We start from the raw sequence: 25,396 nt of genomic DNA, 5'->3' as shown, positions 1-25,396 counted from the left end.
AACACGCCAGTTTTCCCATCAAAAAATGTGAGCCATAATATCTACCATTCTCACAAGGAAACGTATAAGAATAGAAAAAAAGAATACATGTGAAGTGCTAGCATATAGTATGTGTTTATGTAATAGCAGCTGCTCCTGCTAATGTTATCATAATCATTACTATTTACTTCAGTGCTTCATTTGACTCACACATCAGTCCTTTGACATAAAGATTATGGTACCAAGAAATCTCAGGCCCATGATACTCAGTTCTCTGATGGTTCTAAGAAAAATAGCTGATTTTCAGTTTGTCCATCTTTTTTGCTGTTGTAAGTTCTAGAATAATGTCTTCCAAGTCTTTACATGTCGAAACTGAAACCAGAAGTTCTGATTCATTAATTTTTAAAAGGGATGGTAAAAGGATTTCAATCTAAAATGGAACCAGAGGATATGAAATGAAGAATCTCATGCACATGCCGTCAGAATGAAACTTAAGAACTGAGAGACTGATTTCCCGGAAACACCTGGTTTACAGAAGACTGAAAAAATCCCTCCTGACCAATGAACATCGGCCAAGAATGTCTCCCCATCTTCAAGCCAATGAACTTACTGCTTAGACTCTGGCTGGACTTCTTCCTCTTTGCATGCCTTGTCCATAAATGCGGCCTGCTCCAAGCCCTCAGTGTATTTGATTATAGCTTGCTACAGCTTGTGTGTCTTGAAACGCAATCCCTCTGCTATTTCTGAATAAACTCAATTTCTGGTAGTTCAAGTTTGCCTCGGTGTTCCTCTTTATTTAAGTTGGACAAGATACTTGACCTCAAAGGAGTATGTTTTCATGATCATAAGTTTGTTATGCTCATTACAAAAAAGATTAGAAAACAAACTAGATTAAAGATTAATTTAACAAAAATTAGACTCCTTAGTAATTTCTACTGCTAAGATTTTTATGAATTTCAGTATTTATGCATATACATATTTTATTTGCATTTTCCTCTAAGCCTATTTAATTTCCTTTTTTTTTCACTTACCACCAAAAAATCATGAAGAATTATTCATAAACATCATTCTAATGAATGGATAATATTCATCATGGGGATTTTCTTTAATTCAATATATCATCCTATTAGTGGGTACTTAAATTGTTTTGTGTTTGTGTATGTGAGTGTGTGTGTGTGTGCATGCGTGTGCTTCATTGAATCTCAGATAGCCAGTCTATTTAATTATGCTCCTCACCATTTTGCATATTTTTAGCACCAGTACATGCAAGTCCTCTAACGTTTATTTTTTTCCCATCTTTCATGGCCTACATTATCATTCTTATCAACTTATAGGCCCAGGCCCCAAGTATAATGTGTTCGATGTATGGCCTAAAACATGCAGGTATTATTTTGAAATATAAAATATTTTGTTTATATGGCTAACTTTCTAATAAATGTTACAATGCTTTAGAATTTCCAACATTTTTAACCCAGAGACTTTCCCTTTTTTGAGGATTATGCATTCTGCTCCATGTACATACAGTGTGCTTCTCCTTGCTGCTGTCCAGTATGCATCACATTGAAACCTATTTTATTTCCCAGTGTCCACCAACACAAACACTGGCTTGAACATCCTCAAATATGTCCACTTCCATACTTGGTGAGACTTTCTCTGAAATATATAACCAAGAATAAGATCTCTGGGATAAAGAACATATGTATTCTTCCAGAAATGTTGCTAAATACTGACATTCTGTTTTCCAGAATGGTTGACATAATTTACAGTCACGTTAGCTATCTATGAGACTTCTTGCTGCCTCCCTCCTTTACCAGAACTTCATGTTACCTGAGTTACAAATTTTTGTCCTTCTAATGCATGTCGAGTGACATTTATAAGTTGCCTTAATTTCCATTTCTCAGATGACTATTAAGCCTGACCACCTCTTCCTCTACCTCTTAGTTGTGTGGACTTCCCCTTTTGTGTACTGCTTGCTCATTTTCTGTTAATTTTATTTGTGTTTCCTTTTTGATAGTTTTTAAAATATCTCCATAAATTATTGTATACTCCTCTCTTCAAGAGACGTTGCTTAATTCTCCTCTTCTTGAGTATGGGCTGGACTTCTAAAGAGTAGCATATGGCGGAAATAATGATGCGTCACTTGATATGGTCTAACTGTTACTACCTATACCAGAACGATTGTGTTTATATGACCACATCCCTTTATTATGTCATAATATCTAACAGAATTAGTGTCCAGGCTTTTTTGGCCATTTCGAAAGTTAATCTGATTATTTGTAGATCCTTACTCTTTCATATTTATTTGAGTTTGTTGACTCTTCTACTAATAACGACCTTAAACTGGATTTTGGAAAATAGAAATAACATCATTTTCTTCTCCCAAAGAAATAGAAATTTGTGCAAAAAGTTCACATCTTTTTTATTCCCTAGTAAATTCAAAGTTCAAACAATATTTAGCTATTACTTCTAGCACTTTCAGTTCTCTACCCACAGGTAGACTCTTCCATTTCCCAAGGAATTCATAGCCCTAAACCTCCATGAGCACAGATCCTAGAATGAGTGACCGGCACCTATAGGCAAGGTTCTGCCATACATTTCTATACAACTGACTCAGCAAATGGGGGAATTCCTTAGTTTATTTTTTTTCCTACAAACTTTTCTGGAGCAGCTAAATAGCAATAACTAGTTACAGAAATTCATAGTCTTAATTTCTTTAAGCTTTAATCCATTACTACATTCTATTAGAATTGAACAAAAAAGAATTTTAAGTAAGAATCCTTTTACTACTAGACAGGATCCTAATAAGGGCCTATGTTCATTCTGCTCAGGGAACTCTTATGGATCCATTATAGGAAAGGATCCAGCCAAGAACAGAGATTGTAATATTAGTATCTTTTCTTCCGATTAGAGGAAAAAAAATCATACTACATAGTAGGATTAGAGGGATTATTGGTCTCATTTGGTGATTTTTCTTAGAAACAGTCCATATAGGTGTTTATTATGGATCATTTGGAAAATTAAGATTTTATCAGGCTTTTTCAGCTTGTTTTCATGCATAACAGAGCATAAACTTAAAAGTAATTAAATTGCTAGATCAATCCTCATCTGAAATGAATTATTCTAATACTTCTCAGTTTTGGGAATGAACAAATTCCATTTTGTTTAAGCCATTTGGAGATGGGTTTTATGTTCCTCGAAAATTTGAGTCTTAATTTAACGTATGATATGAAGCTCATGTTAGGTTAAGATTTTAATGGCAGACCTAAAATTGTCTGGATTGGGTGTATAGTGAACAGAAGCTAAACTTCATTTGAAGTATTTTGTGCATCTACATACATAAATACAAGTTCCTAACTAGTCCCAAGTAGTAATAAGAAAGTGACCTCTAGCCTGTGGCTGCCAAGTTTTAGAGGTACCCACGGAGGGCAGCTAGGAGATCACTGGGAGATGAACACACACAGTCTTACAGGAAAAACAAGAGAGGAAATTATTTCTCCAGAATTGTCAAAGGGAATAGAGATATTTTGCTCCACTATATGTAGAAAGGCATATGGAATACCATATAAACATTTTCTTGCAATTCTTTGTATGATTATTATTTAAAATGCAGTGTAAGAAAGTTCCCAGGAGCTGATAATGGTTGGATATAAAATGTTCTTTGTAAAGCAATTTCCACTATTTTCCATCTACACCAACTTAATGTATTCAGTTGTTTAAAACAGCTATTTTTATATTCAGTTAAATGTAATATTACAGTTCATATCATTTTCTTTTCACAGGAAAGTGATTCTATGAATCTAAATCTAAAAATGTAAATCAAGAGCCAACAAATGTAGTATTCTTACATGAAAAATTATGGAATAATAAATCAAATGATTTAACTGGCTCAACTAATTACTTATGTAATTAACCAATTATTTGATGAAGTCGATTGGTCAATTTAGTTAAACTACTAATTAATTCATCCAGATCGTTTTACAGAAATCTTCACTTATTCATCAAGACTCAACCAACTAAAAGGTGACATCATTCAGGAGACCTTGGACCTGACCCTCTTATCATTTTACTCCCAGTTCTCCCAAGGGTTCCAGTAGCGTCTTGTGTTTATCTCTATTATAGCTCTTGTAATAACAAGTGTTAACATTTATTGAGTCCCAGCTGTGTTAACAGTTACAGCTCTTATCATATGTTATCTCATTGAATCTTCAACAAATCTATGAGATGATTTTCTTGTTGGTGGTGTTTTGTTTGTTTAACAGAGAAAGATACTGAGGTTCGGTGAGTTAATTAATTCACCCACAGCAAGTTAGTTAATAAGTTACAAAGACAGTGAAGGTATGACAGAGGGACAACAGGAGAACCATGAATAGTGTTTGGTCTCAGAACTCAAAAGAAAAGAGAATTCCAAGGAGCGACTGGTCAAGAAAATTAAGGAAAGAGAAATGATAGCTACGATAGAGCAATAATTATCACTGTATAGCTTTAGTTTGGTGTTGGTGGCGGCATCTAATTGTATTATAAAAAGGCAGTGTACAAAGGGTAGTTAATATTCAAATCTGAATCTGTTTGATTTAAAAAGCTCATAATTTTTCCTCCACACTAGTAGTTCTCAAACATTAGTACGCATAAAAAGCATCTAAAGAAATTCTTGTGAATGCAGGTTCCAGTCTCAAATAGCAAATCTCTGGAGTAAGGCCTTGCGTTTTTAAGAAGCACCACCCCAGGTGATTCTGGTGAAGTTGCTAAGAGACCACATTTTTAGAAACACTGCACTCTCATACCAGCTGTAACAGGGAGCTTCTTGAAGGCAGAGACATCACTGGGATTTTGGTAGTGAGCATAGTGCTTGATTCACAGTGACAATCTAATGTAATGTTACAGAGTTAAGCTCCATTATAGTTTGAAACAGTTAATTGAGATAAATAAGATAAAAATACTCATCTTACATGGATGTGGCCATAATTTGCATAACTCTGCTGTTTGCATTTTGAATTTGCACATTGATTCTAAACGGTGTTCTTTTTTGTTCCCTATGAAGTCCCGAAAAGGGATGCAGTGGTATGGACCTTTGTTCTATGAACGGTCTCCCGATTATTTCCACTTATAACTATTTTCATTGACTGTTACAACCGTTCATTTGACAGGGCTTCCTTAAAACAAATTGGCTTATTTCCTGTTAATTAATCTTTTTTTTTTTTAGCTCTTGTGATTTTTTTATTTCAAAAATTGTATGTGTTTATTATTGAAAATTTGAAATTTTTAGATAAGCAGTGAGTAAATAAATTTATTTATTCCACGTTAGATGGCATATTCATATACCCCCTTTCAGTCATGTATAATTATACATCAATATGCCACAGTAGATGTTTATACATGTTTATAATCATTATCATAATGCATATGAGATTTTGTAATCACCTTTTGAACTTAATTTTAAATCAATAATAATTTTAGTACTATTAATTTTTCTAAAAACTTCATTTTAAATAACCATATAGCATTAAAATGAATGTACATGTTATAATTTTTAATATTTTTCAAATATTTAGATTGTTAGGCTATTTTTAATGGTTTGATAATATAAAAAATGTTGGGAGAAATTCTGATATTTAGATTCTTTGTTCACTTTTTTTTATTATTCCCTTTGCATACATTTCTAGAAGTAGGATTGCTAGCTCAGAATGTAAATCTATTCAAGCCTTTTGTAAGATTGTCATCTAAAATGTTTTACAATTTATATGCCTCAAGGTAGTATACAAAAATATGTTTCTAAGACCTTCATTAAGATTGGATTTTATTACTTTAAAATTTTTGGTCTCTTCGATGATGACAAATAATTTTAATTAATATTATAGCTTGATTTCCAGGAGGCCGAATTCTTTATTTTATTATTTATTCATATTTATTTTATTGCAAAACGCTTCTTATGTCCTCTTTGCCGGATAGAGCTATTAATTTCTCAGCACTTTATGCCAGACCAAAAGAATGGCTCTCCCACCTCTGGTGGAAGATTCAACATTATTTCCTGATCTCATCATCTTTGAAAGTGATTTACCAAGCACTACGGCTCCTCTGTTGTCAGGGCTGGCCCTTAGTTATGGTGAGCATTAAATGAGATGAAGAAATAAAATGAGATAAAGAAAGGAAAATGCTTATCTCAGTACCTGGCACATGGAAATGTCCAAAAAATCATGGTCAAAATATTATATTAGGCAAATATAACTTTTGAAGTATCGGACAAGCAAAATGATCATCCAAACAAAAGTTTGTAAACAGGAAAATATAAACGTATCCTGATGGTTCTTGTGTGACTGAAATAATATATATGGTTGTCCCTTGAAATCTAGAAAGCTCTCTATAAGTTTTATTGACATTATCACTATAATTAGAATCGTTCCTATAATCTTTTGAGTGACTAGTGATCAGTAAGGTATGTGCTGTTACTTTTCCACTTTGAAGAGGAAAAAAACTGAGGCAAGAAAAAGTTAAAATTTTCCCCAGATTACACAGCAAGTGGTAAAGCCAAGATTCCAAATATAGGGTTGGTGTGGCACAGACCTCCAGCTTGTAACATGTCCTGAGGTGGCTGTGAAGGACTCTGCAGAAGAGATGAATACATCAGACTGATATCAGGGGCAGGAGTTCTCAACTTACTTTTGTTGTGGAGAAGGTCAAGTGCCCCTTTGGGAATCCTATGAGTTTCCCTGGGAAAGGCAGAGGCTCATGTGTTTTCTCCGTTGTGAAATATAGCATGCGTGGCTCATGCTCTATGTACCATAATTTATTTTTCCATTCTTTTGACAAAGGGCGTTTTTTTGTTTCTACTTGTTTTCTTCTTTGTTTTATGTTTTATTATTATAAACGTGCCAGGCTACTTCAGATATGTTTCCAGATACACATTTGTAAAAGTATCTTGTGGATGTAACTAGCAGTAGCAATTGCTGGGTCCTAGATTATGAAATGTTTCAAGGAACAAAGTATAACGTCATGCTATTTATATATAATGCAATGTATAATACCACCAACAATACTGAAATTCATGCCTTGCAGAATGAGTTAGAAGGTCTCTCTTTCCCCCTGCCTCCCACTATTCTCTAGAATGATTGATACTGGATTGAAAATATACATTCTTTTAAATGTTTGACAAAATTCTTATATAAATTCTTTGAGATCTCATTTATTTTTAAATTAAAAAAATTTGCCAATTCAACATTTTATGTGGTTACAGGAATAAACAGATGTTTTATTTCTTCTGGAGTTAGTTTTAACAAATTTTATTTTCCCAGAAATTCTTATATTTTCTCTCATGGAGTTATTTGTTAAATAAAATATTTTTTCTTAGTATTTTATTTCAGTTGCAACTCTATTATACACCTTTTTATTTTTATTATTGTTTATTTCTGCCTCTTTTATTTTTGACTAATCTTGCTAGAAATTTCAGTTTCATTAGGTTTTAAACCCACTGTCAAATTTTGGCATTATTGATCATATCTATTATTTCTTTGTTTTCTATCAAGTTCTGTTTATTAATTTTTTCTTCTAATGCTTATGCTTTCTTTTTCTAATTTTCAAAGTCGGTGCTTAGCTTATTAATTTCTAGCTTTTTTTCTTCCTAATAAAAATATTTATGGTTAACCAGTTTTCTTCTAGAGATTGCTGCTGTGTAATAAAGTATTTTGCTCTTTTCTTTTTTCATTTATAAACTTTATTTTTAGAACAGTTTTAGGTTTTACAGCAATTTTGTTTGGCTCTGTCATATTTCATTATAATTTTTGAACATGTGTATTTCAATTTCCAAGTATACAGTTTGATTACTCTCTTTGTTATCGATTTCTAACTTAACTGCATTTTGGCAACAAAAAAATCTTGATTTGTATGATACCAATTCTTTGAAATTTTGGAGACTTATTGGTTATCTAATACATGCTCAATTTTTATAAATGTCCCATATTTTTAGAAAGAATATATATTCTGCATTTGCTAAATTCAGTCTAATATCTTTATGTAAGTAATTTCCTTATGGACTGGGATTTTCTTTTTCTGATTTGTTACATGCTGCATGTATGTTAAACTATGTCTAGTCCTTAAAAGGCGCTCACTGAATATTTGTTGAATGAACTAATTTTAGATTGATTGTTAATTGTGTGGGTCAATTCTTAACTTTTACATATTTTTATGAATTTATCAATTCCTCCTAGTTCTGTCCATTTTTGTTTTATAGGTCTAAAAATGTTAACAGATACATATGATTAGAATTGGTATTATTTTTATTTATTTATTTATCTATTTATTTATTTATTTTTAATTTTTTAGGTGAGGCAACTGTTGGTTGACCTCACAGATTAAAAGGACCTTGTCATTTTACAATCCCTTATTTTTCTTTTATTTTTTATGCTTACAGCACCTGGTCTTCCTAGGTGGTCTCTCATCCAAGTACTAACCAGGCCCGACCCTGCTTAGCTTCTGAGATCAGATGGGATCTGGCTTGTTCAGGGTGGCATGGCTGTAGACTGATAAGAATTATTATATGCGCCCAGTAAACTAAAATTTTACCATTCAGTTATATCTAGAAATGTTTTTTGTCCTAAAGAAAACTGTGTACTGTTAAAAATAAATATATTGCCTTTTCAAATATTTTTTCCTAATATCTTTTTTTAAAATTTAAACTGTTCTTTTTGATAAGTGTGAATCTAATGCTGTAACACCCAACTAGCTGAATTGTTTTTTTAAACGATGGCTTTTAAATGGAATCTCTAGTCTATTTATTTTAATCACTAATTTAAATGGGTTCATTTTTATTGTCTTTGTGTTTTCTATTTGTTTCATATTTTCTTTTGTCCTCATTTATTGTCTTTTTAAAAATTGTTCGAGGTTTCCTTCCTTCTTCTATCTTATCCCCTCCTGTGAAAATTATAGATGTTGTATACTCTGTTTTGTTCTTTATTGGTTACTCTATAAAAGTCTAAATTCAAGTGCTATATTTACTCCTTAGACTGCGTTAACTCATCTAGTTGTAACACATGAAGTGCTTACACTGTTCTTAGCCACCAGATGTCAAGTACTGTTCTGATTATCTCATTTAATCTTCACAACCCTATGAGATAACTACTAGTATTACTTTCATTTTATAGATGAGGAAAATAAGGCCCATGGTGATTAAAAAAAATATAGAAGCGAATAACAATATATTGAACTTTTACATAATTTATGTAGATGCAGAAGACAGATGACTAATATTTTAGAAACCCAGGGCTTGACTATTTTCTAAAATAGGATTATATCTGAGGACAGTTATTGTACTTTCGATTAGTGCACTTTCAAACCTACTTTAAAATTCCTTTATATATATTTTTTAAAAATTGGAATTACAACCGTTGATATTTGTCTTATGAATGTTTAGATCACTTAAAAATATTCATCCAAACTTACTTGTGTTACTCTATGCTTTGATTAGATATCTGATGATGCAGAATAATTGGTTTCTGGGTTTCACACTAGAAAGGTGAGTTCTATTAAAAAAAATAGCTCTCCAATTATTAAAGTCCTGCAATAAATATTTTTAAAGTAATAAATGGTTAATAAAAACTATGAGTATTTTGTTTAACTGCCTCTTTAAACAACAAACCTCTTAAAGGTTATCCTAATCAAAATCTCAAAAAGCTGCTTAAATCAACAGTGAAAACTTGACATTTGGATCTTAGAAGAGCTCAAGATCAAACAAATGAATGCTAAGGTTTGAATATGGATATTATTTATGAAATTACATAAGACCATCTTTTTATTTTTTAAATAAAATAGAATGTCCATATACGTAAATTACAAAACACATTCTAAAGATGCATATGCCAAATATAGAGTTAAAAAAATACAAAGAAAAGAAGAAATAATTCTTCTTTTTTCACAAGGAACAGTGTCTCAGAAAAGAAACATGTGTACTGGAATAAAAAAAGAAAATCAAATAAACATAGGTTGTTTCAAATAAGCTGTACAAATAAAATAAGCAAAGACATAAAGCACAATTAGATTAAGTGTAGAAAGATAATTTAAAATGAATGAGAGCCTTTTTTCAGATATATCAAAGAAAATCACAATTAGCAAAACATAAAATATATACCACTAATGAAGAAACAGTGGCATGAAGTAAATAAATAAATGTCCTTAACGGTAATGTTCCAAATAAAAAAAGAGATAATGTGGTTCACTGAGAATTATACGGACTCTTCGAAAATGGTGACTGGCAAAAGACATTTTCAGGAAATGTTGAGACAACATGAACACACACAAATTTCCACAACTGGATGCCAGAGATTACGAAGACTCCAGAAGCAATTTATAATAATCTTCACTGAGTACTATAAAACAATTCTTATGATATCCTTAAGAACAAGACAGGTTTGAGAAGAATTAAAAGGAAAACAAAACAGAAAATATGAACCTGACTTAAAATCAAAACTATTCATCCTGGGAGCAGCTTACTGTTAAGTCTGTTAAGAAGAAGAAAATGTTAAGAGGTTACATCACGTAAGTTGTTTAAATTCCTAAAAGTAATAAAGATTGTATCTTTTCAATAGATTTATAAAATTCTTGGTAATGGTTTCTCTCCATGATAATAGTGAAGTTATGGATAGAATAGATAGATGCCAGATTTTCCAACTCAGCGGTTCTAATGGAAAAAAACAAGGAATACGTAATAACATAGGAAGGTTAGCTACTATTTTGTCTACCCTCTGTTCATGTCCTTGTGTGAGGCTCAGCTAAAGAAATAACACCTACGCTCCTTTTGAAAGTACACAGAATCAAGTCACATTCCCCTCAGTCATTATCTGATAAAAATGGCAAACTTCGAACTCTGTGTTTTTACTAAGGTGAGAAGGAGGTGGTGCTTCACCATGGAAAATGAGAAAGATACAAATACTCTTTTATAAGACTCATACAGCTTATTTTCTAAATATCTCATATAATAAAATTCAAAACAATAAGCTGTTAATAACCCATGTTCTTGTAACCTTATAAATAAGGCAGTGTACTTTGCGAATCTTAAATCACTAACGTGTTTTATGTCCGTGTTTTCTCCTATGTGAACAGTCTGCACTAGTCTGCATTAATTAAATTTGAGTAAGATTTCTGAGCCTGGATCATCATCAAGTCTGTGGCCCTGATTTAAATCTGCAGTAAAACATTTCTCCATGAAGTCTTGCGCTTTTGTGTCATATTTCATACACTAGTTGTCTCTTAATTAAATCCATGATGGTCCACCAACACAGACTATTAAAATAACTATACTTTGCTCTTGACATATTTATGAGACAGAGTCATAAGACTATAGACTGATACTTGAACTACTCACTAGAAATGCTAATAAGATTATGATGAAGGTAAGATTAGAACATTCCTCTTTTTCCTCTTCTCTTTCTTTCCAGAGATTTATTTTTTAACTGCAGTTCACTTCTATTTCAGGTTCTGACTTTTTCCCCAGACCCTCTGAAAGTTCTTTTATTGTAGAATAACTGCAAATTAATAGTCAATGGAAACCTTGCAAAGTGTTAATTTATATTACATGATGTTAATATAAACATTGAGATATAGTCTCCTCTGAGTTTTGCTCTATTCACAGCTGCAAATAAATACGTTCATCTAGATATATGTTTGCCGAGGCTTTAGGTGTTCAGAGTGAAGAAAATTTACAAGGACTGAAAAGAGGAAATAGCCCTGAGTGAGAAAAAAGTTAACTTTTAGATGGGATGAAAGCAAGTCCACATATGTCAACCTCAGATATACTAAATTTTCAATCTGCTCGCCACAAAGAATGATGGTCTCTACCTGGGTGAATTTTCAGAGAACTAAGCACATGGTGAAAGAGAGTTTCCAGTTTATTTGTTTGTTTTCGGTTGCTTGATGTACACTTCGGTTTTTATTTCATTTTTTCTTAGCAACATTTTTTGATAGTTTGTTTGCAACGTAGGTGGTAGGGCCTTTAGCGGGGAGAAGTGTGCTGAAAGGATTAGGAAGTTTCAAATGACTAGAAGCTGTGTCAGAGCAGGGAGTATGGACAGAAACAATAGGCACCTCGAGCAGTCCAACACAGGCCAGCATTATCTAACAGAAATATAGGGAGGGGCTCACGGCCTTTAAATCCACTTATGTGCTCCTACTTGTATCAGTAGATGCTCTGCAGCTTTAAAATTTAATACTATACAATTCATCATTCAGCTTTATTTTTCTAGAAGTTTTTAAAAAGTACTACAAAGCAAGAGATTAACTTAGAATAAACTTTTATTATAGCACTGGTCTGTGATTAACAATGCAAGTATAAAATAAATTCTAATTTCTTGTGAAGAATAGCAGCTACAGTCAGGCAGCTCCACTAAACACATTAAATCTAATAAAATCACCCTCACGTACTCCTGACACTAGTAGTAATTAAAATAACTTGTTTCAAAAAAATTGGTCCTATACATGAATACTTATTGGCAATTATTTCTTAGTTCTTCAAACCAAAGATAACATAATTTGATTCTCACACAATTTTCTTGTAAATGCAGTTCATATTGGGTTTTATATGCAGCTTAAGACTGTTAATTGCCATTTTGAGCCTCACAGTAAAATAGAGTTCAATATGTCGCTTTTCTCAAGCATAGAGAAATGTTTGAGAAATGCTTGTCTTAGCCTAATGAACTGTGAATAATTTACATCCTGAGTCTTATTTTTCAATATAAGTGGTTCTGACTTTTCTTAAAGCTTGTAAAGCCTAATCAACTTGTTACATTCATCTGATTTGGAAAAAAAAAAAATACTGATAAAGAATAAAGATGAACGCAGTGCTTCTTAAAGGCTGCTTTGGTGTTGTTTTGGTTTTCTTAAGGCCACTTTTTTTCATTTGAATCAATTTTCCCTTATTACTCTAGAAAACATACTGTAAACTAAAGATTTTATTTTCCATATTTGTGAGAAAATATTATCTGACTTAAAATATTTTCAAAATCCCCTACCTCTTGGCAGGCACACATGATATCTTCCTGAATTTACAGAGACCTGGCTGTTTCATCAGGAAGAAAAAGGAGCCGTTTCAGGGTGCAAACGTTTTTCATTTCTGAAAGAATCACAAATGTGAGATGTGATTCCAACTAGTTCTGAGCACGAGTGCTTAACAGAACCACGCCGAAGAGATCAAGACAGTGAATCTACATTCAACCACAGCCACTGAGAACATCAGCTTTGTGTCACCGGCATGAGAGGATGGTAAGGACATTTTACTTGCCTGGGAGCTTAGGAAAGAAGTAAGCTAATTTAATATTCATTATATATTTCCTCCAGGATCATTTTTTGGGGGGGCGGGGTAAAAGCATGATTTATTTTCAAAGGACTTAGAAATATATTAGAGAATGTATGAGGCAAAAGGAATTTAGGACAATTTGATTTTACTAATTTTGTGACAGAGGAAGCTAAGGTCCAGCGAAATTAGCACATTTATTGTTCCATAACCATGCAGCAGAATGATCGTTAACAGAACCAAGGAAAACTGTGATGCTGATTATTTAAAATTAGATATGTGAGGAGGAGATGTGGGAAATATCAGTGAAAGGACAAGCAAACAGTTATCTTTTCTGAGACTATATATTCCTATGGCTGCCAATAAAAGAGATCTCTGTTTGAAGCTACATGCCTGCCAGCTATGTGATTTCCTTATCCTCAACGTGAACATTTAAGGATATAAATGTAGTAAAAGATGAAGCAGGGGGGGGGGAAGGAAATAATTTACTTGTATTTTTAATCTACTTGAACATTGAAAGCCCATGAATGGCAGAATGGAATCCCACTATGTTTATATATGTAATTCATACATACCATTCTTGGGTAAACTATGAATTAGAATACATCAGAATCATGATCAAGAAAGCTAGATGTGACTATCCACCACCCAAAAAGGTTGAGATTTGGAAACTAAAATGGAGCCACTGGCAAGAAAAATGAGGGTACACTGAAGTCAAGTTTAGCAGTAAATGAATAAGAAGGAGAAGATGGGCTGAGGCATAACAGAAAGACTGGGACAAGAGACACGGTGACTTATGTGTTATGGGAAATCACAATCCAGGTACAAATGAAAAAAGTATATGATCAATGACTGGCAAGTATTTTTCCGCAAAGGGATATAGTAAATATTTGGGGCTTTAAAGGTTATACTGTTGTCCTCATAACTACTCTACTCTGCCATCCGTAGACAATATATAAACAAATGAGCATAGTTATGTTCTAATAAAAGTATTTACAAAAAAGGAACCAGGTGAATTTGACCTACAGGCTATTATTTGTCTATGTCTGTTTTAGATAGAAAGGTAGATAAGATAGGTGATAAGTAGATAATAGACGATAGATAGATAAATAGATGATATAGATAGATAGATCATACATACATACATACATACATACATACATACATACATACATACTGATATTGATCTTTTTCTTTCCACAAGCAACATACCTACCTATTTCTGGGGTTGTATCCAAATACACTTTCAGAATCATAAGCTTATATTAAAAATAAAGAACACATCTTTGCTCTAAAGATCCTCCACACCACAGCCAGCATAAATTTTAAAAATATAAATCAGAGCATATCCTCCTATGATTAAAACCTTCCCATGGCCTCCTATTACTAGTAGAATGAAATCTAAGGTTTTAGAACATGCTTATCTCTCTGATTTCATCTTTTACCATTATTTGCTACACTTTAGCTAAACTGGCCTTTTGAATTTCAAACACTGGAGTTGACACCAAAGTCATTTAACTCACTGTTCTCGGTGTGAATCCCACTTTCTCATATGTTCGTATGATTGGCTTCATTTCAATATTCAAGCCATCTAAGACGCCTTGCCTTTTCCTTTCTTCATAACGTACATGAGTCTTGGAAATTAACTCATTTACTCATTTATTTTCTGTCTCCTTAACTAGAATAAAACTGCTATAAAAAAAAGAATGTCTATGATACTCCTCACTAAATTCCAAGACTCATAAGAGTGACTGACTAATGGCAGATGTTCATTAAATATTTTTGAATGAATGACCTGATGGGACTTTTACATACATTTTCTTTTGTGATGCTCAGAACAGCCTTGCGATGTGAGGTACAACCTATCTGCTAGACTCTTAGATTTGAACAATCATAAATAATGTATTTGTTTCTTATTGTTGCTACAACAAATTACTTCAAATTAGTGACTTAAAACAACACAAATTTATTCTCTTACAGTTCTGGAGATCAGAAGTCTGGAATGAATCTCATAGAACTAAAATCAAGGTGACAGCAGGCTAGTTCCACTTGGAGTCTCCAGGAGAAAATCCTTCCTTTGTCATTCTAGCATCTATAGGCCCAGTGTATTTGGTTTGTTGTCATCTTCTGTCTTCATCTTCTGTCTCTGACTGCTTCCCCTGCTTCAGTCATCACATGGCCTCCCCCTGACTCCGACCCTTCTATGTCTCTGTTACAAGGATCTTTGTGATTATATTAGGCCTGTTTTGGTAATCTAGGATAATCTACCCTTCTCAACATCCTTAACATAATCAACTTAACGACATCCACAAAATGTCACTTACCTCATGAGGTAACATTCACAGGTTCTGGGGATTAGTATGTGGAGATCTCTGGAAGATTACCACAAATAATATCTAGCCAACTGTTCAACAGTAACTATTTTAACCCTTGACTAAGTATAAGTGAAATAAAAGTGAATTAGTAATATTGTTATTGCTCAAATGTCAACTCAGTAAGGTGCACCCTGATCCCTTATTCTAAATTGCCAGCCCATATCCATTCCTTGCATCTCATTTTCACACTGCTCTAATTTTCTCCACAGTGCTGCCATCACTCACAATTATAAAATTTACTACCTCTCTTTCATTAGCACATAAACTATGTGTAGAGAGGGATTTTGATGAATTTATTCACAGATGTACCCCATACCCCATTCCTAAAACAATATCTAGTACACGGACACAATAATTTGTTTGACAAATAACAAATACAGGAATAAACATCAGTATACAGATTAGCCTCTTAGAGAGTAGGTAAGGTTGATGGGATAATAACTTCGTTTTAGTTTTTAATTGACTATTTATAAAACATTTCACATTGATTATTCTGCTACAATTGTATGGTCTTATTATTGAACTCTGTGAGGACAAAAGCATGCAATCTAATTTTATAATACATCCAAGGAAGAGAATAGTGTCTGGCACATAGTAGGCACTAGACAAAATCTGCTGAATAAATGAATGGATCATAGAATCAGATACCAAAGAGTCAACTCCTTTGTTATGCTCAAAGCTAATTTTTAAGTATGCTAAAAAATTATGCTTATAGATTATATCAGAATTCTAACAGTATACAGTATTAGAATACTGTATTTAAATATATGTATCCTCCATAGTTTTCAATGCTAATGTATGTGTGTGTGTGTGTGTGTGTGTATGAGAGAGATAGAGAAAAGGAAAGAGAGAATTGGAATATCATTGTAATGAAATAGAATAGATTTTTACTAAAAAAAATTCAATTAAAATTTAGTTCTTTAGTACCAGAACGTCTCAGAATTATTTTGAAGAAGCAGATGAGAGTCTGGATCCCATCTATTTAGTTGTGGGACTGTATTGTCAGTCATTTCGTTATAAGCAATATGGTATAAGGGTACGACCAAGATAAAATTTTAAACCAGTGGGTCACTGTGATGAGAACTAAGACTGGACTACACTGCTCTTTGCAAATTATCTAAAAGTCTGAAATGAAAGAGATCTTATTTAGATGAGGTCATTCTGAGAATTTTTTTCTAGCTACTTTATAATTTCGAATTTTGTCAGTCATTTTATTTTATTTTATATTTATTTATTTACTTAGTCAGCCATTCTAATATGAACAGATAGTAGAATTTTGACTTATATCATTACATTGTCTTTAATGATCCGAAGAATACATAAACTATCACATATGCACTGTCATTTGCATTTAACTGTAATATGTAAGAGCATTTTAGAATGAATAGAATGAAGTAGTTTGGGTTAACTGGTCCATCCGCCTTTATACTAGTTCGCTTTTGTGGGCACCTATGAGTAACTCATTTGATGCACTCCTTGCATTTGAAAGTTCTCCTTAATCCTAACTTAAATACCTATTCAAATATATCCTATTTTATTTTCTTTTGCTTTTAAAATGTTAGTTCTTTCTGTGGACAACAGTCCTGCTTCCATCTGAATTTACTAGATCTCTTCATAGTTTAAGTATGGTACATAATTCTTTTGAAATTGCCCTTTAAAAAGCAAAGATCCTAACTTTCCAGAAAGCCTTTTACAATTAATGTGAAATGGCTATCTGCCGGTGGAGGAGCCTCAAAAGGCTCCCTGTCAGAGTGCCAAACCACAGCTGATACTCCTGTGAGTGCAGAATTGAAATTACCTTGCATTATCATTGCACCGATTTGTCTTAATTTCACATCAGATAAACTATCAATTCTATTTAAATAAACTACATATATTTTTTCACTCTCCCACCCCTCCTCTATCTTTTAAAAATTGAAACCAACACAAAGCTGGGATTGTGTGAATGTTTTACTTGAAATTTTTAAAGTTGATTTGGCAGTGATGTTAAAATTTATTGGCCCACTTCAGTAAAAACAAAAAATCTACAGATGGACTTAAAATACTTCACTTTTATTCTTATTCTACATAGCTGGACTCCTACTTAAGTAGGAGGTGTGGAAATTAATTATTTTCCTCACATGTGTACCCTCCTCTTGTGGCTTCTGTCACAAATAAGTACACTGTGGGATTTTATAACCAGAATTCTGCCTCCAAGAATGCCTCGTTAAGTGGATAATATCACCAAATTGTCTAACTTGGCGATTCATTCACTAGTCACATGACTCAGTGTCTGTCTGTCTGTCTCCTTTCAGTATTGAGATAAGGCAAGAAGTCTCTCAACTGTATTTATAAAGTGGTAGAGTTCAAAATGAAGAAGGAGAGCACAGAAATGTCAAGCCAAAGCGACCTTAAAGATCATCTAGCAACCTCTTTATGATGAATAAAATGATCTGGAGAGCATGAGGTGCTTGTCTAGGGTGCCGTAAGTAGTTCGAGGCAAGGCTTTCCCACTCTACCATGTTATCACTCTCATCATCCAGTAAAACGAGATCCTGTGAGCAGCACTAAAGCATACTCACTACTAAGAGACGTGCAGTGTATGTGCTAGACTTCAATTTATAAATCTAACCATGTCACCCTACATCTTAAAATCATTTGTGGCCTCTCATTGCCTTCTGCATAAAGTTCAAACCTTGGAACGCATGTTCCTTCATGGTCTGCCTTTTGAATTATCAGTTTCCTGTATCAAGAATACCTTACAGGCACCTTCATTAGCATTTCATTAAATACACCCAGTTGTAAAACACATCTTCTTCCTTGTAAACACTGTTTTATCCCTCTGCCTGGAGTTCTCTTTAGTCTTAGCCAACCAGCTAATGACACTGTCCATGAGCAGAGCGAAGATCCCTGTTTCGGAAGCATTTCCTAAGTCCATTCAAGCCATTCAGGGTCTTCTTTGCGATTTTCCCATAATTTGTACTTTGCACGCCTCTTTTACGTCTCTCATGACACTCTTGTTATCGTAAATTTCCTGTGATCTCCAATTTTAATAAGCATCATGATCACAGAGCCTTTAATGTCTTCACTTCTGCATCGCCATGCCTAGGATGGTGTCTGACCTTGTCTGTTGAATGAATGAATTGAAATAAATATGTTTAATTGATAATCAAAGTTATATACTTCCCTGAATTTTATCTTCATATCCACCTCTATGCTTATAGCCACTGCTATTTAGACTTCCACAATTATTTCTCTTTCAGGCAGATAAGCATGCCATCCCAATAATAAAATAATTCCCAGCAACTCTTTAATTGCTTTCATTTTCAACTATAATTCCCAGGGGCACATCACAAAGACTAGGACTATGCAACACAAAGTGAAGTGGGGATTTGGCACTCTGACCATTAATTGGATCAGTGTAGATAACCAACCCAAATAATTTAATTCCTGCAGTAGAGGAGGCAAGTGACTTTGTCTGGTACTGTACTTCATATGTATTTTTGTTAAAGAAATGTGGAAATTGTGTGGATATTTCAAATCAAGTTCACTCTTTATAGCATGTTTACATAGAACAAATTAATGAGATATATGTTGAATTTCGACTTCACTTTTTGTGTATTTTTTGTCTGAGTGGTGACAGTCTTTTTCCTCAAATATCACCACTAGGAAGAAGATTTAAAAAATGCCTCAGATGAAAGAAGTCTTGTTACAATACTGGGATTACATGAAAAATAATAATAATTAAAAAAAGGGAGAACAAGGAAACATTTCGATTTAAAACAGACTGACTAGTTCTACCCCAAATTATCATCTTACCAGTCATTAAACCACAATATTAAAACATTCTGCTTATCTGATCAGATGAACTATGAATAACGATAAAAATTTTACACAATGTCATGTTTTTAAAAAGGCAGTAAAATTTTAGGGTATTTCTATTAATTTCTAGAATTAGAAAACATTCCTAATGGGAATATAGCAGATCTAAATAGAATTCTTTATGTAAGTAGTTTTTAATGCATAGTTCTTTTATAAATAGTCACATAAAAGTTCAATTTATAATAATATTTTTTAATTTTTATTTTTCAATTAGAGTCGACAATATTATATTAGTTTCAGGTGTACAGCATAGTGGTTAGATATTTACATAATTTACAAAGTGATCCCCCCAATCTGTCTAGTACCCACCGACCCAGCACTGTATGTAGTTATTACACTATTGACTATACTCCTTATGCTATACTTCACATCCCTATGACTGTTTTGTAACTACCAATTGTACTTCATAATCCCTTCACCTATCCCACCCAGCTCCTCCACCCCATCTCCCATCTGGCAATCACTAGTTTGTTTTCTGTATCTATGAATCTGTTTCCACTTGTTTGTTCGTTTATTTTGTTCTTTAGATTCTATGAATGAGATCATATGGTATTTCTTTCTCTGTCTTATTTCATTTAGCGCAATACCCTGTAGGTCCATTCATGTTGTTGCACATGGTAAGATTTCATTCTTTTTAGCAGCTGAGTACTATTCCATTGTTTGTATATAGCCTCTTTTCTTTATCCAATTGTCTATTGATGGGCACTTAAGTTGTTTCTATAGTTTGACTATTGTAAAGAGAATTGCAGTGAACATAGGGGTGCATATATCTTTTGGAATAGTGTTTTGGTTTTCTTTGGATTAATACCTAGAATCATAAGGTAGTTCTACTTTTAATTTTCTGAGGAACCTCCAAACTGTTTTTCATAGTGGCTGTAGCAATATGCAATCCCAACAAGAATACAGGAGGGTCCTCCTTCCTCCCCATCTTTGCCAACACTTGTTTGATTTTTCGATGATAGCCATTCTGACAGGTGAGAGGGGACATCTCATTGTGGTTTTAATTTGCATTTCTCTGATGATTAGGGATATTGAGCATCTTTTCATGTGTCTTTTGCCCATCTGAATGTCTTCTTTGGAGAAATTTCTATTCAGGTACTTTGCCCATTTTTAAATTGGATTATTTGGGGGTTTTGTGCATGCATGCGTGTGTGTGTGTGTGTGTGCTGAGTTGTATGAGTTCTCTATAAATTTTGGATATTAATCCCTTATCAAATGTATCATTGGCAAATATCTTCCCCCATTCAGTAGGTTGTCTTTTAGTTTTGTTGATGGTTTCCTTTGCCGTGCAAAAACTTTTTAGTTTGATGTAGTCCCATTTTTTAATTTTTTCTTTTGGTTCCCTTGCCCAAGGAAATATATCAGAAAGAATTTTTTACTAAGAGCCATGTCAGAGAGTTTGCCGCCTATGTTTTCTTCTAGGGGTTTTACGGTTTGGGGTCTAACATTTAAGTCTTTAATCCATTTTGAGTTTATTCTGGTATATGGTGGAAGAAGGTTGATCCAGTTTCATTTTCTGGCACATATCTGTCCAGTTTTATCAACCCTATATATTGAATAGACTTTCTTTACCCCATTCTATATGCTTGCCTTTGTCATAGATTAATTGACCATATAGGTGTGGATTTATTTCTGGGCTCTCTATTCTGTTCCATTGATCTATGTGTCTTTTTCTTTTTTTCCTTGTTTTGCCAGTACATGCTCTTTTGATTACTATAGCCTTGTAGTATAGTTTATCAAGTAGTGTGATACCTCCAACTTTGTTCTTCTTTCTCAAGATTGTATGGCTATTTGGGGTCTTTTATGGTTCCATATAATTTTTAGGATTATTTGTTCTAGTTCTGTGGGAAAATGCCATTGGTACTTTGATAGGGATTGCATTGAACCTATAGATTGCTTTGGGTAGTGTGGATATTTTAATGCTTCCTATCAATGAGTATCATATATGTTTCCATTTGTTTGTATCTTCTTCAGTCTTTTTCTTCAATGACTTAAAATTTTCTGAGTACAGGTCTTTTACCTCCTTTGTTGAATTTCTTCCTAGGTTTTTTTTTTTGTTTTTTTTTTTTTGATGCAATTGTAAATAAGACTGTCTTCTTAATTTCTCTTTCTGATAGTTCATTATTGGTGTATTGACATGCAACTGATCTCTGAATATTAATTTGTATCCTGTTAGTTTACTGAATTCATTTATCAGTTCTAATAGTTTTTTTGGTGAAATCTTTAGGGTTTCCTCTATATAGTATCATGTCATCTGCAAATCGTGACAGGTTTACTTCTTTCCAATTTGAATGCCTGTTTTGTTGTTGTTGTTGCTATTTTTTTTTGTCTGATTGCTGCTGCTGCTGTCGCTGCTAGGATTACCAATACTATGTTGAATAGAAGGGGTGAAAGTGGGCATCTTGTCTCGTTCCTGATCTTAAGCAAAACGCTTTTAGCTTTTCTCCATCGAATATGATGGTAGATGTGGGTTTGTCATGTGCGGCTTTTATTATGTTGAGATATGTTCCCTCTATTCACACTTTGCTGAGAGTTTTTATCATAAATGGATGCCAGATTTTGTCAAATGCTTTTTCTGCATCTATTGATATAATCATATGATTTTTATCTTTCAATTCATTAATGTGGTATATCACATTGATTTGCAGATACTGAACCAACCTTGCATCGTAGAAATAAATCCAACTTGATCATGGTGTTTGATATATTTAAAGGATTGCTGAATAATTCAGTTTGCTAATATTTTGTTGAAGATTTTTGCATCTATGTTCATCAGAGATATAGGCCTATAATTTTCCTTTTTTGTAATGTCTTTATATGGCTTTGGAATCAGGATAATGGTGGCCTCGTAGAATTAGCTTGGGAGCCTTCCCTCCTCTTGAATTTTTTGAAATAGTTTGAGAAGAACTGGTGTTAATTCTTCTTTGAATGTTTGGTAAAATTCACCTGTGAAGCCATCCAGGACTTTTGTTTGTTGGAAGTTTTTTAATTACTGATTTGATTTTGTTAGCAGTAATCAGTTCAGATTTTCTATTTCCTCTTGACTCAGTATTAAGAGAATGTATGTTTCTATGACTATATCCATTTCTTCCAGATTGTCCAATTTGTTGGCATATAATTGCTCATAGTATTTTCTTATAATCTTTTGTATTTCTGTGATGTCAGTTGTCACTTCTCTTTCATTTCTGATTTTATTTGTGCCTTCTTTTTTCCTTAATGAGCCTAGTTAAATGTTTATCAATTTTGTTTATCTTTTTAAAGAACCAGTTCTTGGTTTCATTGATCTTTTGTATTTTTTTTTTTTTTTTTAGATTCTACTTTCTTTATTTCCACTCTGTCCTTTATTAGTTTCTTTTGTCTGCTCATTTTGGTCTTTGTTTCTTGCTCTTTTTTCTAGTTTCATTCATTGTTTGATTGTTTATTTGAGATTTTGCTTGTTTCTTGAGGTAGGCCTGCATTGCTATGAATCTCCCTTTTAGGACTGCTTTTATTTTGTCCCATAGAGTTTTGGTCACTGTGTTTTCATTTTCATTTGACTCAAGGTATTTTTGATTTCTTCTTTGATCTCGTTGTTAACCTATTTGTTAAGTAGCACGTTACTTAGCCTCCATGTGTTTGTGTGCTTTTCAGTTTTTCCTTTGTAATTGATTTCTAGTTTCATACCATTGTGGTTGGAGAAGACACCTGATATGATTTCAGTCTTCTTACGTTTTTTAAAAAATAAATTTATTTATTTAAATTAGTTTCAAGTATACAGCACATTGATTAGACATCTATACTGTTCATAAAATAATTCCTCCGATTGCTTCCTCCCTCCCCTGGCCCTTCACTTAGCCATCGTATTAATGCTAACTGCATTCCCTCTGCCGTGCTCTCCATCCTCGTGCCCAACTATCAGCTACTAATTTGTACTTCTTTAATCCTTCACCCCATTCTTCCAGCTCCCTAACCCCCCTCCCCCCTGTCTGTTACCAAATTAAGACTTGTTTGTGGCCTAACATGTGGTCTATCTTGGAAAATGTTCCAGACGCACTTGAGAAAAATGTATATTCTGTTGCTTTGGGGTGAAACGCTCTAAAAATACCAAGTAAATCCATCTGATCTAGTTGTCATTCAAAGCCCCTGTTTCCTTGTTGATTTTCCATCTGGCAGATCTGTCCATTGGTGTCAATGAGGTACTAAAGTCCCCTACTATGACTGCATTACTATCAATTGTAAAAGAGAGCCCTTATGTTGGTCAATATTTGCTTTATATATTTAGGAGCCCTCCTCCTAGACTGCACAGGAGGAGGGCTCAGTACAGGAATAATGGTGGCTGTTCCTCCAGCCCTCGCCCTGAAGCCACACAATTCAGTCTCTGGTGCCTCTTGAGTAGAGTCCTTCTGTCACAGCCTAGGATGCCTGCAAGTGAGTGAGTCTGTTTACAGGCTTTTAGGAGGACACCTGGGTTTCTAGATGCCTTCCATCCTAACCTGATAGTTGGTATCCCTGCCAATTGTCATGGCCAGTTTTTGTGGGAACTCCTTTTCCCAGCACTGGAACCCTGGGCTGAGGAACCGCAGTGTGGGGCTGGGGCCCTTCACTTCTCTGGTGGGACCTCCACAGCCAAGGTATCCCTCCTGATGTTCAACCATCCACACCAATGTGGGTGTGGGGCCTGCTCGTTTTATATCTCCACCCCTCCTACCGGTCTTCCTCTGGCCTCTTCCTTATATCCTTATAGGAGTTTTGTTCAACCTCTTCCTTATACTCTTATAGGAGTTTTGTTCAACTAGTCTTCAGATGGTTTGCCAGGGTGACTGTTGTATAATTTAGTTGTAATTTTAATGTGGTCATGGGAGGAGATAGGCACAGCATTTATCTGCCCCACCACCTTTTATAAAAATATTTTGAGATAGCTGGTTAATGTTGCTAAACTATTCAAATGTAGTGCTATGTAATGATTTATTCCCCTACTCAGAATGACAAATGCTTAGAAAAATAAAAAGGCAACCTACTATATAAATTTTTGTGAGAAATAACATTACAGGTTGATAAAGAAAACTAAAAATTCATATCTGCTCAGAAAAAAACTATAAAAAATATTTAAATGAGAATAGACACAGGAGTATGTGTTTCGTGTATGTGCAGAACAGAAAACAAACCATAGCATCAAGAAAAAGCAAAACACATATCTCATGAAAGTACTTTCTTGCATTTTCGAGGGATATATTTTCTAGTAGCCTCTTGGATATCCACTTCTTTACTCTTGATAACTGTTGCGATATACTGTGCAATGTGATAAGACGGCAGATTGAGAACACATGATGGTTTCCTTCCACATAGGAGACAAGGAGGCCAGCTCGCGAAGGGCCTTCTTCTATGAACTGGGGGCCTCCAGCCAGTTTTTCATGAAAGCTCTTCTTACGCTTTAAAGGAGTCCTTAATGAACCACTAAAATCAAGCAACCAGGTGTGTTACATTCTTCTCATGGGACCCTGGACAATAACCTCAAACTCTCCGACTAATTTTCTTCTGAAAGCCTAGGAGAGTGTTTTCCATCCAAAGGTCAACAATTGTTGGAGAGTGAATAGTAGCTGATATTCAAGGTCAAAGACATTTACATCCTGTCACCGAATTTCAAGTGCATTTTTCTACAGAACTTTTCTAAATTCACTCTGTAGCTCACCAACAGAAAAGCATGGAAAGAAGAGTGCTTGGTACTCGGCGGGCAGGGGTGCAGTGGGAGAAGATATGATTGAGTTCTGGGAACTGTTACGAGTGGTGTTGACTGTGAGAAACTCACCACATTATTTTCACTATCAAATGAGATGAAGTGTAATACCCTCTGTAAATTATTCAGGTGCTAGTTTCACATATTAAAATTATTAATAATTTCGATCACAACTATAATTTTTTGTGTCAGCATTTT

At 33.9% G+C, this 25,396-nt stretch overlaps 1 pseudogene; it reads right to left on the bottom strand.

Annotated features, from left to right (window-relative positions):
• Nucleotides 1-8,371: 8,371 nt before the first annotated feature.
• On the bottom strand, nucleotides 8,372-8,490 carry LOC112469183 (annotated as a pseudogene).
• Nucleotides 8,491-25,396: the final 16,906 nt, after the last annotated feature.

The sequence above is a fragment of the Pteropus alecto genome, unplaced genomic scaffold (genome assembly GCF_000325575.1).
Source record: "Pteropus alecto unplaced genomic scaffold, ASM32557v1 scaffold106, whole genome shotgun sequence".
Lineage (NCBI taxonomy): Eukaryota > Metazoa > Chordata > Mammalia > Chiroptera > Pteropodidae > Pteropus > Pteropus alecto.
The sequence above is the reverse complement of the archived record's forward strand: the minus strand, read 5'-3'. Positions and strand labels throughout refer to the sequence as shown.